This window comes from Macaca fascicularis, chromosome 10 (genome assembly GCF_037993035.2).
Source record: "Macaca fascicularis isolate 582-1 chromosome 10, T2T-MFA8v1.1".
In the NCBI taxonomy this organism is placed as follows: Eukaryota; Metazoa; Chordata; class Mammalia; order Primates; family Cercopithecidae; genus Macaca; species Macaca fascicularis.
In genome coordinates, this window is record NC_088384.1 from 5079906 (window position 1) to 5099422 (window position 19517).

General features: G+C 50.2%; 1 protein-coding gene across 8 annotated transcripts in view; it reads left to right on the plus strand.

Annotated features, from left to right (window-relative positions):
• CELSR1 (cadherin EGF LAG seven-pass G-type receptor 1) overlaps nucleotides 1-19517 on the plus strand; it is a 190065-nt gene that overhangs the window by 44061 nt on the left and 126487 nt on the right. Inside the window, exon 1 of one of the 8 annotated variants that reach the window (XM_074003511.1) lies at nucleotides 17404-17587. The exons of the other annotated variants lie outside the window; for them this stretch is intronic. The gene's annotated coding sequence lies outside the window, so the exon portion shown is untranslated. Of the gene's footprint in view, nucleotides 1-17403; nucleotides 17588-19517 lie in introns of those variants that run through there. 8 annotated transcript variants of the gene reach the window in all.

Genomic DNA, 19517 nt, shown 5'->3' on the forward strand with positions numbered 1-19517 from the left:
GTGGCAAGTCTTTGCATACCTGTGCCAGGGCTTCCTGAAAATAGATATATACAATTGGATGGATTTATCATGTTTAAAGCTTGATCACATTACCAAGTTGTCCAAAAAAAGTGCTTTGCTGATTGATATTCTCGCCGCTGACATCTAAGCCTGTTTGTCTATGTCCTCCCAGGCCTGATGTTATCATTGTCTAAGATTTTTGCCAATCTGATGGGTACTAAGTAGCCTGTGATTTTCACCTTCCTCTGATTCCTTTGCCAGGAAGCTTCTTTTCAGATGTTGGCTGGCTGTCTGTATTTCTTCTGTGGTCTGCCAATTCCTGTCCTGTCTCACTTTTCCTCTGTGGTTTCTGTGTGGGGGTTAGCATTGCTGAGCCCAGGAGTGTAAAACTCTCCCATGTTTTACTTTTTTTTTTCTCCCACATTTGAGACAGAGTCTTACTCTATCGCCCAGACTGGAGTGCAGTGGTGCGATCTCAGCTCACTGCAACCTCCATCTTCTGGGCTCAAGCAGTTCTCCTGTCTCAGTCTCCCGAATAGCTGGGATTACAGGTGTGTGCCACCATGCCTGGCTAATTTTTGTATTTTTAATAAAGACGGGGTTTCACCATGTTGGCCAGGCTGATCTTGAACTCCTGACCTCAGGTAATCCGCCCGCCTCGGCCTCCCAAAGTGCTGGGATTACCAAGCCCAGCCCCATGTTTTACTCTAATGGTTTATAGGCTTATCTTCCCATCATGGGTTGCTCTTTAATTTATTGAGTTAATTTTGGGGTAATGGTAGGGGGCAGAGGCTTAGTTTTCCCAGTTGTCTCAATATCTTTTGTTTGAAGAGTCTCTTCCACTATCCCTGAAATGCCACCTTTATCATAAACCTCATTCCACAGCCACACAAGAGGGAGCGTCTGTCCCCTCTCTGTCCGTGTTTGTTCTGATCCCATACCACCGGACTTTTTTTTTTTTGAGTCTCGCTCTGTCCCCAGGGTACAGTAAAGTGGCACAATCACAGCTCACTGCAACCTCCGCCTCCCGGATTCAAGTGACCCTCCTGCCTCAGCCTCCTGAGTACCTGGGATTACAGTCACCCCGCCACCATGCCCGGCTAATTTTTTGTATTTTTAGTAGAGGTGGAGTTTCACTATGTTGGCCACGCTGGTCTCGAACTCCTGACCTCAGGTGATCCACCTGCCTTGGCCTCCCAAAGTGCTGGGATTACAGGCATGAGCCACTGTGCCTGGCCTCACTGGACTACCTTTTTTTTTTTTTTTTTTTTGAGACAGACTTTTGCTCTTGTTGCCCCTGCTGGAGTGCAATGGCACGATCTCAGCTCTTTGCAACCTCCACCTCCTGGGTTCAAGCGATTGTCCTGCCTCAGCCTCCCAAGTAGCTGGGACTACAGGCATGCACCACCACACCCAGCTAATTTTGTATTTTTATTAGATACGGGGTTTCTCCGTGTTGGTCAGGCTGGTCTCCAACTCCTGACCTCAGGCTATACACCCACCTTGGCCTCCCAAAGTGCTGGGATTACAGGCGTGAGCCACTGCACCTGGCCCCACTGGACTATCTTAATCACAGTTACATTCTAGCGTATTCTGAGAGCCGGAGCACATTTTCTTCCATTGTTCTTTTACATAGTTTTCTTAAGTTATTCTAATGAGTACTGTCTTCTGTGTGAGCTCAATAAATACATTATGAAGGTCTGTTGAAGCAGAAAAGAAAACCCCATAGGAATTCTGGTGAGAATAACATTGTGTTTAAGGGTTACTTCATGTAGTAGGTTGAACAGTGCACCCCACCCCAAAGGTGGGGGTGGATTGTGCAGAACATATAACATGTGACTTATTTGGAAAAAGCGTCTTTGTAGATGTAACTAAACTAAGGATTTTTGAGATGGGATCATCCTGGATTAGGGGCCCTAAATCCAATGGCAAGTCCTTCTAAAAGAAGAGAGGAGAAGACACAGACATAGAGCAAAGAGAATGTGTGAAGACCAGAGATTAGGATGATGTAGCCCCAACCCAAGGAACTCCTCTGGCTGCTACCAGAGGCCTGGGACAGATTCTCCCAGGGAAAGAGATTCTCCCTGCCAGACTTTGTATTAAGTCCCAGGTATACAACATTGTAATGGAAGTCTTAGCCAATGCAGTAAGACAAGAAAAAGAATTGCTATAAACATTGAAAAAGATGGTATAACATTGCCATTATTCACAGATGATATAGTTACATATAAAGAAAATAAAATAAAACATGCAAATAAAGAGTAAATAATAAGTGCTTTTAGCAGGATTGCTGGATACTCATAGTCAAGCGAGGCATAACGATGTTTCTGTCAAGGATGGGCTGCATATAGGATGGTGGTGTCATGTGATTGTAATGGAGATGAACAATTCTTACTGCCTCCTTACAGTCACAGCCATGGTAATGTTGTAGCGAAACACATTACTCACGTGTTTGTGGTGATGCTGGTGTAAGCAAACCTGTGCTACCAGTCGTATAAAATTCTAGCGCACACGGTTATGTGTACTACATGATAGTTGATCATTATAATAAATGATTATGTTACTGGCCATTTACTGTGTATATTTACTGTACTATACTCTTTATTATTATTTCAGTGTGTACTCCTTCTACTTATATATATATATATATATATATATATATATATATTTTTTTTTTTTTTTTTTTGAGACGGAGTCTCGCTCTGTCGCCCAGGCTGGAGTGCAGTGGCCACATCTCAGCTCACCGCAAGCTCCGCCTTCCGGGTTCACGCCATTCTCCTGCCTCAGCCTCCCGAGTAGCTGGGACTACAGGCGCCCGCCATCTCGCCCGGCTAGTTTTTTGTATTTTGTTTTTTAGTAGAGACGGGGTTTCACTGGGTTAGCCAGGATGGTCTCGATCTCCTGACCTCGTGATCCGCCCCTCTCGGCCTCCCAAAGTGCTGGGATTACAGGCTTGAGCCACCGCGCCCGGCCTCTACTTATATTTTTAAAAAGTTAACTGTGAAACAGCCTCAGGCTGGACCTTCAGGTCTTCCAGAAGAAGGTATGAGTAGTATAGATGGTGACAGCTCCGTGTGTACTATTGCCTCAGAAGACTTCCCAGTGGGACAAGATACGGAGGTGGAAGACAGTGATATTGATGATCCTGACCTTACATAGGCCTAGGCTAAGGTGTGTGTTTATGTCTTGGTTTTTAATACAAAGTAAAGAAAATTTAATAGATAAAAGCTTATAGAATAAGGATATAAAGAAAGAAAAAAAATATATATTTTTTGAGATAGAGTTTTACTCTGTTACCCAGGCTGGAGTGCAGTGGTGTGATCTTGGCTCGCTGTAATCTCCATCTCCTGGGCTCAAGTGATTCTCCTGCCTCAGCCTCCTGAGTAGCTGGGATTACAGATGCCCACCACCACACCCGGCTAGTTTTTGTATTTTTAGTAGAGACAGGGTTTCACCATGTTGGCCAGGCTGGACTCAAACTCCTGACCTCAGGTGATCCACCTGCCTCGCTTCCCAAAGTGCTGGGATTACAGGTATGAGCCACTGTGCCTGGCCCAAGAAAATATTTTTGAACAGCTGTACAATGTGCGTTTTAAGCTAAGTGTTGTTACAAAAGAGTCAATTTTTAAATTTTTTTTCTGAAACAGAGTCTCATTCTGTTGCCCAGGCTGAAGTGCAGAGTGCAGTGGTGCCATCTTGGCTCAATGCAACCTCCACCTCCAGAGTTCAAGTGATTCTCCTGCCTCAGTCTCTAGAGTACTTAGGATTACAAGCATGCACCACGTCGTCCAGCTAATTTTTATATTTTTAGTAGGGACAGGGTTTCACCATGTTGGTCAGGCTGGTCTTGAACTCCTGACCTCAGGTGATCCGCCCGCCTCGGCCTCCCAAAGTGCTGGGATTACAGGCAGGAGCCACCGTGCCCAGTCAATAAATTTTTTAAATTAAAAACTTTATTAAGTAAAAGTGTTGTGGTAAGCTGAGGTTAATTCATTAGCAAATAAAGAAAAAAATATGTATTTTTTGAGATGGAATTTTCACTCATGTTGCCCAAGCTGGAGTGCAATGGCACGATCTCGGCTCACTGCAACCTCCGCCTCCCAGGTTCAAGCGATTCTCCTGCCTCAGCCTCCAAGTAGCTGGGACTGCAGGTGCCCACCACCATGCCCGGCTAAATGGGATTTCATCATGTTAGCCAGGCTGGTCTTGAACTCCTGACCTCAGGTGATCTGCCTACCTTGGCCTCCCAAAGTGCTGGGATTATGGGTGTGAGCCACCGCGCCCGGCCAAGAAAAGTCTTCTGAATAAACGTAGTGCAGCCTGAGTGTTCAGTGTTTCTGAAGTCCACAGCAGTGGCCTGAGTGTTAAGTGTTGATGAAGTCCACAGCAGTGGCCTGAGTGTTCAGTGTTTCTGAAGTCCACAGCAGTGGCCTGAGTGTTAAGTGTTGCTGAAGTCCACAGCAGTGGCCTGAGTGTTTGGTGTTTCTGAAGTCCACAGCAGTGGCCTGAGTGTTCGGTGTTGTGGCCTGAGTGTTAAGTGTTGATGAAGTCCACAGCAGTGGCCTGAGTGTTTGGTGTTTCTGAAGTCCACAGCAGTGGCCTGAGTGTTCGGTGTTGTGGCCTGAGTGTTAAGTGTTGATGAAGTCCACAGCAGTGGCCTGAGTGTTAAAGTATTGATGAAGTCCACAGCAGTGGCCTGAGTGTTCGGTGTTTCTGAAGTCCACAGCAGTGGCCTGAGTGTTAAGTGTTGATGAAGTCTACAGGAGTGTACAGTCATGTGCTAGGCCTTCACATTCACTCACCACTCACCCACTTACCCAGGGCAACTTCCAGTCCTGAAAGCTTCATTCCTGGCAAGTACCTTATACAGGTGTACTGTTTTTAATTTTATACCATGTTCTCACTGTGCCTTTTCTATATTTAGATATGTTTAGATATACAAATATTTACCATTGTGTTACAGTTGCTTGCAGTACTCAGTACAGTAACATGCTGTACAGGTGTGTAGCCTAGAAGCAGTCGGTTATACCACAGCCTAGGTGTGTAGTGGGCTGTACCAGCTGGGTCTAAGCCTGGAAGCTGTTGGTTATACCACAGCCTAGGTGTGTAGTGGGCTGTACCAGCTGGGTCTAAGCCTGGAAGCCGTTGGTTATACCACAGCCTAGGTGTGTAGTGGGCTGTACCAGCTGGGTCTAAACCTAGAAGCAATCGGTTATACCACAGCCTAGGTGTGTAGTGGGCTGTACCAGCTGGGTCTAACCCTAGAAGCAATTGGTTATACCACAGCCTAGGTGTGTAGTAGGCTGTACCAGCTGGGTCTAAGCCTGGAAGCCGTTGGTTATACCACAGCCTAGGTGTGTAGTGGGCTGTACCAGCTGGGTCTAAGCCTGGAAGCCGTTGGTTATACCACAGCCTAGGTGTGTAGTGGGCTGTACCAGCTGGGTCTAACCCTAGAAGCCGTTGGTTATACCACAGCCTAGGTGTGTAGTGGGCTGTACCAGCTGGGTCTAACCCTAGAAGCAGTTGGTTATACCACAGCCTAGGTATGTAGTGGGCTGTACCAGCAGGGTCTAAACCTAGAAGCAATCGGTTATACCACAGCCTAGGTATGTAGTGGGCTGTACCAGCAGGGTCTAAACCTAGAAGCAATCGGTTATACCATAGCCTAGGTGTGTAGTGGGCTGTACCAGCAGGGTCTAAACCTAGAAGCAATCGGTTATACCACAGCCTAGGTATGTAGTGGGCTGTACCAGCAGGGTCTAAAAGAAGCAATCGGTTATACCACAGCCCAGGTGTGTAGTGGGCTGTACCAGCTAGGTCTAGCTGGGTTTGTCTAAGGACACTCTGTGATGTTCACCCAATGGTGAAGTCATCTAACAACGCATTTCTCAGAATGTTTTCCCCAGTCTTTAAGTGATGCATGATTGTACTATTTTTAAAAATGTGTTTCTGTGTGCTGGCAATAAATGAAAAGTGAAATATATAACCTACAATAGTATAAAGAGATAACATACCCAAGAATAAATCTAATGAAAGATGAGCAGAACACCATAAAATGTTACTCAGAGAGATTCAGGGCTGGGCACAGTGGCTCATGTCTGTAATCCCAGTACTTTGGGAGGCTGAGGCTGGTGGACCACTTGAGGTCAGTAGTTCAAGACCAGCCTGGCCAACATGGTGAAACCTCCGTCTCTACTAAAAATACAAAAATTAGCCAGGTGTGGTGGTGCGTGCCTGTAATCCTGGCTACTATGGAAGCTGAGGCACGAGAGTTGCTTGAGCCTGGGAGGCAGAGGTTACAGTGAGCCTAGATCATACCACTGCATTCCAGCCTGGGCGACGTAATGAAACTACATCTCAAAAAAATAAAATAAATTAAGAAGGACTTAAATAAATGGAGGGCTTAACCATGTTTATGGATTAGAAGACTCAATGTTATAAAGATATCATTTCTCCCCAGACTGGTCTGTAGATTCAGTGCAGTACTAATCAAATTGGTATGGAATAATTTAGAGGAAGTTGAAAAAAATTGGCAATCTGATTCTAAAATTTATCTGTAAATAAAATTGGCTGAGAATAGCCAAGGCCATTTTGAGGAAGAGCCGAGGTAGGAGGACTTGGTTGGCTGGATGTCAAGACTTGTTATAGAGCCGCTGTAATTAGGAGAGTGTGTCATTAAGAGTGGCCAAGGACAGCCAGATAGGCCAGCGGAATGGAAGAGAGAGCCCAGAAAACAGGTTCAACATATTTAACAGTGTAGCCAGTCAAGTCACAAGGAATGAAGAAATCATAGAGCTGAATTGTCCTCCAGGAGGGTAGATTCTGTGTCAGCCTTTTTTTCTGAATCTATTTCATTCTTAATATTCTTTTTTGACCTGTTTTCCAGTTTACTAGCTTTCTTAGCTGGGTACAATCTCATCTGTTGAGTTTTTCTTTTTGATTATTGTGTTATTTGGTTCTAGATGGACTCTGACCTGCCATGCTCTTTTCTGTGGTTATCTGGTTGCTAATTGTACTAGTCTGTTCTCAGACATACCTGAGACTGGGTAATTTATAAAGAAAAATGATTTCATTGCCTCACAGTTCCACATGGCTGAGGAGGCCTCATAATCATGGTGAAAAGCAAAGGAGGAGCAAAGTCACGTCTTACGTGGTGGCAGGCACGAGAGAGCTTGTGCAGGGGAACTCCTCTATGAAAAGGTCAGATCTCATGAGACTTCTTCACTATCATGAGAATGGCACAGCAAACACCTGCCCCCATAATTCAGTTACCTCGCACTGGGTCCCTGCCACGACACGTGGGAATCATGGGAGCTACAATTCAAGAAGAGATTTCGGTGGGGACACAGTCAAACCATATCACTAATGAAATTTTAATCTTTTTTTCTTTTTTTTTTTTTGAGACGGAGTCTCGTTCTGTCCCCCAGGTTGGAGTGCAGTGGCACGATGTTGGCTCACTGAAACCTCTGCCTCCCAGGTTCAAGCGATTCTCCTACCTCAGCCACCCAGGTAGCTGGGATTACAGGTGCCCGCCCCCACACCCAGCTAATTTTTGTGTTTTTAGTAGAGACGGGGTTTCACCATGTTTGACAGGCTGGTCTTGGACTCCTGATCTCAGGTGATCCACCTGCCTCGGCCTCCCAAAGTGCTGGGATTACAGGCGTGAGCCACCCCAGGCCAAAATTTTCAATCTTGTCTTTTATTTGTCTGAACATGGTGAGAGCAGCAGTTCTCTGTGTTTTTATAATGTCATTGTTTTTATAACTCCTCTGTGGTTTCCTGTTCTTGCAGTGTCTGTTGATTTTCATTCAGGTTGTCTTGTTGACTTGTATGCCTGGTTATTTTATGTGCTGGACAACATTGCGTTATCATAATAGTAGGAGGAACATGGGGCCTAGGATGCTGTTGTCTTCCTCTAGAGAGATTTGTGTTGGGTTCTGTCGGGTCAGAGTTACTAGCTATCTGAGGTCACCATCATCTATCAGGAATTGACTGCTTGACCAGCAGTGGCTAGCAAATATCAGATCCAGCATGAGCTGTGGTCAGGGGTGCATCAATGCCTGGTCCTTGGTGGGTGCCCCTCCTGTGGGTGAGCCAGGGACATGGAAGTTCTCTGTGTACTGCTGCTCCTCACCCCTTCTCACAAGAATGTGCTGTTTCTTAGCTGGTGGATGTAACCGTCATTGATCACGTTGCTTCCATGGGAAATGTGATCTGAGTTGCAGAACTTTACAACGTGTTTGTGAATGGGAGCTTCCTGCAGGCTTGTTCTGGGGACGTGGATGCAGAATATTTGCTGAGTTACACGTATTGATAGCCTGTTAGCCAATGAAATAGCCTGTGGGCCTAGGAACTTTCCAGCCAAATAGGATCTTTTCTCTTCCTAACATACTTAGAAGAGATTTGCTAGGAGTGTTAGAGCCTGTGTCACTGTGTAGAATCAGAAAACAGAAATAGACTCACTGTGATGCCATCCATGACTTCCCCCCCTTTTTTTTGAGACAGGAGGTCACTCTGTCACCCAGGCTGAAGTGCAATGACGTGAGCATGGTTCACTGCAGCCTCGACTTCCAGTGCTCAAGTGATCCTCCCACCTCAGCCTTCCGAGTAGCTAGGACTACAGGTGTGCGCCACCATGCCTGGCTCATTAAACTTTTTTTATTTATTCTACTGTTTCACCATGTTGGCCAGGCTTGTCTCGAACTCCTGACCTCAGGTGATCTGCCCTCCTTGGCCTCCCAAAGTGTTAGGATTGCAGGCGTGAGCCACCGTGCCCAGCTGGGTCACTGCTCCTTTCTACGGGGGCTCAGTGGCGCCTCCTTGACCCATGGAGCCCTGCACCCAATGGGTGAGGGCCCTGAACGGTGTTTGCTTGTGGTTCCTGCGGACACCTGGGCACCTAGATGTCAGAGATCACCTCCCCGCCCATTTGTCACCGTCCCTGAACAGGCTCTGGGGACCAATAAACTTCTAGCAGAGCAGCCACCAGGACCTCACACACCCTGTGGGCGAGAGAGAAACTCACAGAAAAGAGGTGAGGACAGTGCTTCACAGGCCCCCACTGGCTTCAAGCAGGGTTTGGCTTACTCTAGCCGTTTTTGTTTTTATTTTTTGAGTCAGGGTCTTTTTCTGCTGCCCAGGCTGGAGTCCAGTGGTGCCGTCACGGCTCACTGCAGCCTCCAACTCCTGGGCTCGACTGGTCTTCCTGCCTCAGCCTCCCAAGTAGCTGGGACCACAAGTGTGAGCCAGCATGCCTGGCTAATTTTTTAACTTTTATTTTTTGTAGAGATAGGATCTGGCTATGTTGCCCAGGCTTATCTGGAATTCCCAGCCTCAAGCGATCTTCCCATCTCGGTTTCCCAAAGCACTGGGATTATAGACACGTGCTTGGCTTAGTCTGTTCTTACATACTTTTTATCTCCCAGAGAAACATTAAATGTTTTCCATGCTCTTTTTGTCTACCTTCTAATATTTCATCCTGTTACCTAGAGCCTGTTTTATTTTTTGAGACGGAGAGTCACTGTCACCCAGGCTGGAGTACAGTGGCGTGATCTTGGCTCATTGCAACCTCCACCTTCCTCCTGGGTTTCGGCTGGGCATGGTGGATCTTGCCTCAAGTGATTCTCCTGCCTCAGCCTCCCAAGTAGCTGGGATTACTTACACGCCCAGCTAATTTTTGTTATTTTTAGTAGAGACGGGGTTTCACCATGTTGGCCAGGCTAGTCTTGAACTCCTGACTTCAGGTGATCTGCCTGCCTCAGCCTCCCAAAGTGCTGGGTTTACAGGTAGGAGCCACTGCACCCGGCTCCAAGAGCCTGTTTCTAATCTGGAAGAATAGATATCCAGGTGAGAATAATACAAGTTACCAGTTTTTAAAATGAAGGGGTACATTTTTATGGAAAAGAAAAAGGAGATAATTTTTGTCCCTGGTTGAAATTAGGCCAGAAAGACTTTGTGCTGGGAATTAAAGCAGGACTGTGTGTCAGTGTGCCCCATGTTGCTAGTGTACATAGATAAGAAACACATAACTGAGACCATTGAAGGCTGACATGTTTTGAAGGAGAATTTTACAGTGAGACGTGGAACTTGCGTTTTGAAATGAGACTAGCCTGTGAACGTGGAGATCTTCTGTCTGGTAGCATCTGGCATGTTGGCCGGCTCCATCCCTGGAGGAATGACTGAGCCTGCAGACCTGCTGGAGCCTGGGAAGCAGCCCCGAGGGAACGTCCTGCTTCTGCTGTTGCAGGTCACAGCACCCTGACCGTTGCCTTCTCATGACAGTTGGTTCCTTGTGTGTCTTAGCTCAGCCTCACCCAGCCTTTTGCTGGGCACACGTGAGGTACTGGTAAAACAGACGTCACTTACCTGAAAATATTAAAAAGAATAGAGAGGTGGGGCACGGTGGCTCACGCCTATAATCCCCGCACTTCGGGAGGCTGAGGCAGGTGGATCACCCGAGGTAGGAGTTCGAGACCAGCCTGGCCAACATGGTGAAATCCCATCTCTACCAAAAATAGAAAAATTAGCCGGGCGTGGTGGCGCATGCCTATAATCCCAGCTACTTGGGAGGCTGAGGCAGGAGAATTGCTTGAACTTGGGAGGTGGACATTGCAGTGAGCCGAGATTGCGCCACTGCACTCCAGCCTGGGTGACAGAGTGAGACCCTGTCAAAAAAAAAAAAAATAGAGACTTTAAATGTATGTTTCCTTTCTGCTAGTTCACAAGAAAAACTTTTAAAAAGTTAGTTTCTGGCTGGATTTCTTTAGTACAGTGGCACTCAGATGGGGCTGCTTTTCCCCCTAGGAGACATGTGGCCTTGTCTGTAGATGTTTTGGTTGTCACAGTATGGAGGGCGGAGCTACTGGTGTCTGGTAGGTGGAGGTGGGGGGGGATGCTGCTCCGTGCTCCGGTGTGCACGGGACAGCCCCACACAGCAGAGAATGATCCCATACGCCATGTCCAAGGGCCCGGGGTGGAGAAGCTGCCTCCGGAGACCTGGCGAGCATGGATGTTGCGGGGCCCTCCCTGCGCGGGCGTCTCCTGACTCCCGAGGTGCTGAACTTGTAGGGGAACACAATCCCCTGCCTGTGGGTGTGGAGGCAGCCCTCAGGTGGCCTTGGGCAAGTCGCTGGACCTCCGGATCCTCTGAGGCCTGGAAAATGACACCTGGCCATTGGGACTCCCTGGAGGATCAGAGTGCAGCACTTGCAGCAGCCCCAGGCCAGCTGGGTGCCTGATGGTGGGTGCGGTTGTCCACAAGAGTGGCAAAACCAGAAACTCACTCTGTGCCTCGGGACGGGTCACTGTGGTGGCTGCAGGAGTTGGTTTTGTAGATTTTTCCAGGATTTTTAAGTGTCTCTCCACACCCAGCACCTTCCTGGGTCTGCAGCTGTGGCGCTCGCAGCCATGCCTGAGGGAGACTCTGCGATGCTCACTCTGCTTAGAACATTTCCCTCCCAGGTCCTGCTTGAAAAGTGCGTTTTGGTCGTCTCATCCCAACACTGGGAGGCCGAGGTGGATGGATCGCCTGAGGTCAGGAGTTTGAGACCAGCCTGACCAACGTGGTAAAATTCCGTCTCTACTAAAAATACAAAAATTAGCCAGACGAGATGGTGGGCGCCTGTAGTCCCAACTACTCAGGAGGCTGAGGGAGGAGAATTGGTGAACTCAGGAGGCGAAAGTTGGAGTGAGCCAAGATTGCGCCAGTGCACTCCAGCCTCGGTGACAGAGCGAGACTGTCTCAGAAATAAAAATAAAATAAAATAAAATAAAATAAAACCTCTGCAGGTGACCCTGGGGAATCCCTCTCTTGGCTCCTGTCTCCTGAGATGGAAATTAGAGGGCAGGACCCTGTGTATCTGAGTGTGTCTTGTGGCTGGAGGAGACCAGGACCCACGCACTCCAGGTCGATGTGCCATGTCAACATGTGTGCACTTTGCCCTTGGGAACGTTGGTTCTCAGAAGGCGGCTCGCTGGGTCTGTGTGTAGCCCTGTGGGGTGGCCACGGCAGGTGTTCCCACTGCGGGGTGGATGCTGAGATGGCCAGAAGGATGCTTTCTCACTAACCAGGCTGGGCAGCACATCCGGACCTGGTAGTTTACTGTCCTTGGAACCTGGAGGCCACAGAGTGCAGGAAAGATGGCCTTTTTTTTTTTTTTTTTTTTTTTGAGACGGAGTCTCGCTCTGTCGCCCAGGCTGGAGTGCAGTGGCCAGATCTCAGTTCACTGCAAACTCCACCTCCCACGTTCACGCCATTCTCCTGCCTCAGCCTCCCGAGTAGCTGGGACTACAGGCGCCCGCCACCTCGCCCGGCTAGTGTTTTGTATTTTTTTTAGTAGAGATGGGGTTTCACCGTGTTAGCCAGGATGGTCTGAATCTCCTGACCTCGTGATCTGTCCGTCTTGGCCTCCCAAAGTGCTGGGATCACAGGCTTGAGCCACCGCGCCCGGCCTGGGCTTTTTTTTTTGGGAAGGAGTCTTGATCTGTCGCCAGGCTGGTGGTGATGGGTTAATAGTCAAAAGCACCCTCGTCAGAGAGCATGGCATCCACCTGCCCCGCTGAGCCAGGGGGAAGGTGCCCCAGGACAGTGACCGGCTGGCAGTTTTGGTTGTGATGAGGAATTGGGGATGAGGGCAGTTGGTTGGCTTAGCATTCCAAGCAGAGGAAGAGCACTTCCCTATCCCCAAGCCAGGTTCCAAATGGGAAATAATCATGCATTTGGAAGAGCTGAATTGCAGTTATTCTCTAGGTTAGTCTGGGTGACCAGCAGGAAGGTGGCCCTGCCCTGCCGTGGGGTGTGGGTGCGTCTGGGGGTCTGAGCTGACACGTCCCTTCCTGCCACAGTGACCCCAACTGCTGCATGCTCAAAAGGGCAGGGCTGTGGCACCGGCGTGGTCACTGCTGTGCAGTAGAAACTGCTGCTTCTGGGGACTTTCCGCTGTGGCGCCAGGGGTGCATTTGTTCTTTTTGTGTCCCTCAGCCAGGCCTGTGTGACTTCTCTGTGGCCTGTGCCGGGTCCTGCCTTGATGTGGGTTCAAGCCGTGTTCCCGCTGAACCGTCCCACTGAGCTCACCGGCATGCATGCCTAGGTACACGCTTCATGGCACTATGGTGGCCTTCTGTGCCGCACTCGCTGGCTGTAGGCGAATAGGACAGCTGCGGGCTTAGGAGCAGGAAGGGCTCAGCTCCTTAGCGGGACTCTCATCCCCCAAGACCATCCCCCTGTCCCCAAGAGGGCAGGGCTTCCCATGTAGCACTGGCTCCGGGGACTATCCAGGGGGCACCTGTACCTCCCACTGTCATGAGTTTCAGTGAGACAATAGGATGGATGCCAGCCTTGAGAAGGTGCTGACCACAGCTGCTTCCTGCTGTCCCCCCACTGCTGTCCACCTGCAGAGACCTCCCCTGAAACTGAGGTACAGGGCAGGCCTCTCCCCGTGCCTCCACTGGCACTTGACACCCCTCCCCCATGCCCCCATCAGCTGGTCCTGTCAGCACCCCGGACATCCCTCCCCACACCCCCATCAGCTGGGTGCCCTTCCCATATACCCCCAGTAACTAGACACCCCTCCCCCACCAGCTGGACACCCCTCCCATATATACCCCCATTAGCTGGACACCTGTCCCCACACCCCCATCAGCGGGACGCCCCTCCCCCACAACCTCATCAGCTGGATACCCCTCCCCCACAATCCCCAGTAGCACCCTGCACTCTCCTCTTCCCAACCCCTTCAGAACCTTGGATACCCTTCCCTCTACTCCTGTCAGTATCCTGGACTCCCCCCCCGGACACCCCCCACCTGCACCCTGGACTCCCTTCACCCACACCCCCCACCTGCACTCTGGACTCCCCTCCCCCGCACCCCCCACCTGCACCCTGGACTCCCCTCCCCCGCACCCCCCACCTGCACCCTGGACTCCCCTCCCCCGCACCCCCCACCTGCACCCTGGACTCCCCTCCCCCGCACCCCCCACCTGCACCCTGGACTCCCCTCCCCTGCACCCTGGACTCCCCTCCCCCGCACCCCCCACCTGGACTCCCCTCCCCCGCACCCCCCACCTGCACCCTGGACTCCCCTCCCCCGCACCCCCCACCTGCACCCTGGACTCCCCTCCCCTGCACCCTGGACTCCCCTCCCCCGCACCCCCCACCTGGACTCCCCTCCCCCGCACCCCCCACCTGCACCCTGGACTCCCCTCCCCCGCACCCTCCACCTGCACCCTGGACTCCCCTCCCCCGCACCCCCCACCTGGACTCCCCTCCCCCGCACCCCCCACCTGCACCCTGGACTCCCCTCCCCTGCACGCTGGACTCCCCTCCCCCGCACCCCCCACCTGGACTCCCCTCCCCCGCACCCCCCACCTGCACCCTGGACTCCCCTCCCCCGCACTCCCCACCTGGACTCCCCTCCCCCATGGGGCTTACCATGCTAATTGGCCCCATTTGTCTTTTCCACCAGGCCAAGGACACCTTGAGGGCAGCACTGTGGTTTTTCCCTCTTGGCATCCCTAGATCTCAGCCTTGCACACACAGGGCCCACAAACGTTTGTTGAATTAATGAGTGATGGCAATTTTAATTAGAGTTTCTTTGAGTTTAGGTTGCAGATTAGAATCTTTAAAAAGATATTATACCAAATAATTTTTGACTATGAATGAATTTCAAACATCGTCAGCTGCAGTAATTAGTGTGAGAACTGAAATCCTCTTTCAGGACCCTTGGGGTCCTCTAAGAGGGAAATCCAGTTTGTTACTTGTAAGTCATCTCTTAATCATGTAATAGCAGGATATGTGATATTAGCGTCAGCTCTTCCATCTGTCCAGACCTGAGCCAAAGACGCCATGGGAAGAATTTGGAGCTGTGGTTCTTGAGACTTGGGTATGTGGAAGTGGGCGTGGGAGTGGGAGTGAGGGCAGGAAGTGGAGGCGGGCAGGGGGCGGGACACACAGTAGGTGCTCAGTAAACTTGTAATGAGTGGGGAACAGGGGCCAGAACAGAAACTGTTGGAGAGAGGTGGGGGAATATGGGCCTGGAGGCATCTCAGAAGACATTCTGTGTGAATATGTCCTGATGCATGACTTTATTTTTATTTTTTTGTTTTGAGATGGAGTCGTGCTGTGTCGCCCAGGCTGGAGTGCAGTGGCACGATCTTTGCTCACTGCAGCCTCCACCTACCGGGTTCAAGGATGCTAACACACACATTTCTCCTGCTGCAGCCTCCCGAGTAGCTGGGATTACAGGTGTGTGCCACCATGCCTGGCTAATTTTTGTATTTTTAGTAGAGAGGGGGTTTCACTATGTTGGCAGGCTGGTCTCAAACTCCTGACCTCAGGTGATCCACCTGCCTTGGCCTCCCAAAGTGCTGGGATTACAGGCATGAGCCCCTGCGTCCAGCCTTTATTTTTTTGAGACAGGGTCTCAGTCTGTTGCCCAGGCCGGAGTACAGGGGCATGATCTTGGCTCACTGCAGCCTCTGCCTTCCGGACTCAAACAATTCTCATGCCTCAGTCTCCCGACTAGCTGGGATTACAGGCACCCACCACCATGCCTGGCTAATTTTTGTATTTTTAGTAGAGATGGGGTTTCACCATGTTGACCAAGCTGGTCTCGAATTCCTGGCCTCAAGTGATCCGTCTGCCTCACCTCCCAAAGTGCTGGGATTCCCGGCATGAGCCACCGCACCCAGCCTTGATGCATACCTGAAAGGTTAGAGCATGTTAAGAGTAGATTAGTTTGGACCATGACACGTGTCACTGTCATAGACAAACGACACAAGCAAGACATGCTGACCAAAACTGGTTCACGTTTGCAGAACAGGTTCTCTTTCTCCCTCTGCGGGCTCTGATGGTTCCAGGGCACCCATTTCCCCAGACTGTGGGAGGCGCTGTGCAGAACCTGAGCGTCAACGGTCCCCGCCACACAAGCTCCACAGCGCGCAGACAGCGCGTGTGTGGATGGAGAGGTGCATGGAGCCTGCTGGCCACCTGTCTTGGAGATGAGCTCTTTGCTCCTCGGCAATTTGGTGATGCTCAGGCATGGGATGTGTGATGAGCAGGGAGGTGTCAGCCAGCCAGATTTTATTTTCAGCTTTACTTGCAATGTGCACCTCTCTCCCAGCTCCTCCATAATGAGCCAGACAGAATCTGCCTGGCGGCCCCGTGTGCAGCCTGGCGGCGCTGCGTGCAGCCTCCCGGCACATGGGCCTCCTTCCGTCCAAGTGGAGCTTTGAGTCTTTGCTTGAATCTTCTTACTCACTGGCTTCAGAATAGGCATCCGACTCATTAGCTTCAGGGAGAAGGAGTTGGGCGGGGTCCACTCACAAAGGCCTGGGAAGAGGAACCAGAGCCAGGGTCAGGATGGAGGGCTTGTCTTCCAGCAGAACCCATGTGAGGTGAGAGTGAGTTTTTATTCCAGTCTTTGAATACTGGAAATGAATCTCACCATCTGGAGGTGGCAGGGGAGAGGGGCCTGAAAGAAGTAAATTAAAATACTCAACTACAGAAAAACATCGGAGAAAAAAATCAAGACAAAAGCAAGGATGCTAACACACACACTTTCTCTGTTGGCTAAAACAGCGTTTTCACAGGGAGGCCTGCGTCGTCTTTCTCTCAGGTTTCTTCCACGAGAGCCTCTAGTTAATCATCTAAAACCACCCTTCTAATGTCATGCTGAATCAGTCTCTTGAAATTTAGGACTGGAATTTTCTCAGCAAATATTTAACTAGAAAAACGAAATCCCGGCTTTTCTGTTCTCAGCAGTTTCGATGCAAGTTGCAAATTAAGAGACGTCTGGGCCAATATTTGATCTTTTCCCCCAAAGAAAATGATTTGCTTGCCATTCACTACATTGGAGGGAGGGATCCCCGGAAGTAACAAGGACGGTCTCCTTGCTCTTGGAGGGGGACTTTGGTAGTGTTTGGAGACCTCAGGCAGCAGCCAGACCTCCCCAGTACCTGGGCGGGATCCCTGTGAGCGCTGACTTCAGCAACTCTGATGGCCACGGGGTCTCTGGGGCAGAAGCCCCATGCCCAGCCAAAACAGGTGCTGCAGTGAGTGGGCCAGGTAGCCCTCATGGTATATGAGCACAGCTGTCCCTTGCTAGGCTGTCCCGGGCTGCCCCCAGTTCTAACTTGAGGCCCTAACCCCACGAGGGGTCAGTGGCTTAATATAGCCTCTCCATGGTGTTTGCACTTCAAAAGAGGTCTCTGTGAAATTATTCTGGAAGGGATTTCAGGGCCCCTGAGTGGGGATACATTTCAGGGCTAGGAGGAGTGGCTCCTCCAAGTTCCTGGCAGATGCTGCACCCTGCATTTCTGGGGAGGGCTGGGCCTGAGGCAGCTGCCGCCAGGGGCTGGGCTGGGCTGGGCTGGTGGAAGGTGGGACTCTGTCTCCTGCAGGACCCTCCCAGTGGTCTTGCTTGGGACTGAACAGCTGGGGCTGGTGGGCCCTGTGGATGCCACGTTTACTGGTGCCCAGTTCAGACCTTGGACCTGTCCCCACCGTTGTAACGGCTTTCCCCAGCGGCTCCCCTTCTCTTGCCCTGTACCCCTGGATTTCTGGGCGGAAGGCCTGGGGCGTTCCTCCCTACAGGTGAGTCTGAGAGCCAGGGAGGAGTGTGGGAGCGCGTGGGAGCCTGGGAATGTTCTGTGCTCAGTGAAATTGACAGTTGTGCTCCTTTACCTGGAGGCAAGGGATATGGCATCTGAGCCTGTTGGTGCCAGTGCCTTTGTTGTTACACCTTTGCTCTTAAATAGGTACAAATTATTGGTATTAGAGAGCCTTGCAGCTCCATATCCTCATTAAGCCTCTGCAGTTAATAATTATTTTTCTCTCTGAAAGTATTGTTGTGAAAGAGCTGAGTAGACACGTGGAGACTGCAGGCCTCACTCTACCTTGGCAGGAAGATGGCGACCTGCACCCCCAACAGACAGCTGTGTGTCCTGGGCACAGTTCCTGAGCCTCTCTGGGCCCCACGTCTCTTGTCACTGGGGTAGCAGAATCTGCTCTGCCTCCCTGGGTAGTTGGAGAGGCAATAGCAGATATTGAGAGCAAAGACTTAGGTAGCTCTTGCAATCCTCAGTGGTCTCCAGGAGGCAGGAAATCCAGTTACCTGGTTTTAATGATGAGGAAACCAAAGCACATAGAGGTTAAGTGACTTGCCCAAGGTCACAGAGGAAGTGGGTGGCAGAGTGGGATTGTCAGGGAAAGCACCTTGAACGGAAAACCTGTGGGCTGCCACTGCACTCCAGCCTGGGTGACAGAGCGAGACTCCATCTCAAAAAAAAAAAAAAAGTCAGGAAGAGCATGTTTCCATAAAGAGGGTGTGCTCAACTGTGAGGACCACGTCCTAGACACCCAGTGAGGCAGGTCTCATAGTTTGTGGCTTATGTTAATGTCTCATCATTAATTTTTTAATAAGGTTCTTTTTAAAGTCCTTGTTTTTAATGTAATCAAAATCATAGTTTTTTTCCTTTATGATAGTGTTTTGTATATCATGTTTAAGAATTGCTTACCTATATCAAGATCATAAACATGATTTTGAATGATCTTTGCTAAAATAGGCTTTGCCTTTCCTGTGTAAGTCCTTAGTTCACCTGGAATTGATGTTTGTGCTTGGTGTGAGGTAGGGATCTAGTTTCACTTTGTCTGCCATGTAGACAGCTGAGTGGCTTGGGACCATGTGTGGGAATGCTTCTCTTTCCCGGTTGCCAACTCTGTGTGTGTGTGTGGACCTGTTTCTGGGCTCCATCTTCTGTCCGTTGGTCTGTTGGTCTGCTCCATGCCAGCACTCCTTTGTCTATATGTTATAAGTCCTGACATCAGATAGAGCTTTTTCCCCTCCCCTGTTCTCCAGGGATGCCTTGGCTATTCTTGATCTATTGGTCTTCTGTAGAGATTAGAGAATCATCTTGTGAGTTCCCTGTAGATAATTTTTTTTTTTTTTTTGAGATGGGGTCTTGTTCTGTCACCCAGGCTGGAGTGCAGTGGCGCAAGCTCAGCTCACTGCAACCTCTGCCCCCTGGGTTCAAGTGATTCTCGTGCCTCAGCCTTTTAAGTAGCTGAGTTTACAGGCGTGTGCAATCCCGCTCTGCCACCCACTTCCTCTGTGACCTTGGGCAAGTCACTTAACCTCTATGTGCTTTGGTTTCCTCATCAGTAAAACTGGGTGATTGGATTTCCTGCCTCCTGGAGTCCCCTGAGGATTGCAAGAGCTATGTAAGTCTTTGTTCTCATTATCTGCTATTGCCTCTCCAACTACCCAGGGAGGCAGAGCAGATTCTGCTGTAGCTCATGGCCCTTCCTCTATCTTCAGGGCCAGCAGCATAGAATCCCCTGACTTCCTCTGTCCCCATAAGCTCTTTCTTCCACTCTTCCTCCCTTCTCTGCTTTTAAGGATCCTGTGGCCACACTGGGCCCACCCAGATCCTCCAGGATATTCTCTTGGGTTAAGGTCACTGGTGAGCCACCGTACCCCTGTGCCATGTGGCATAACACCATACCCCTGGGGATTGAGACATGG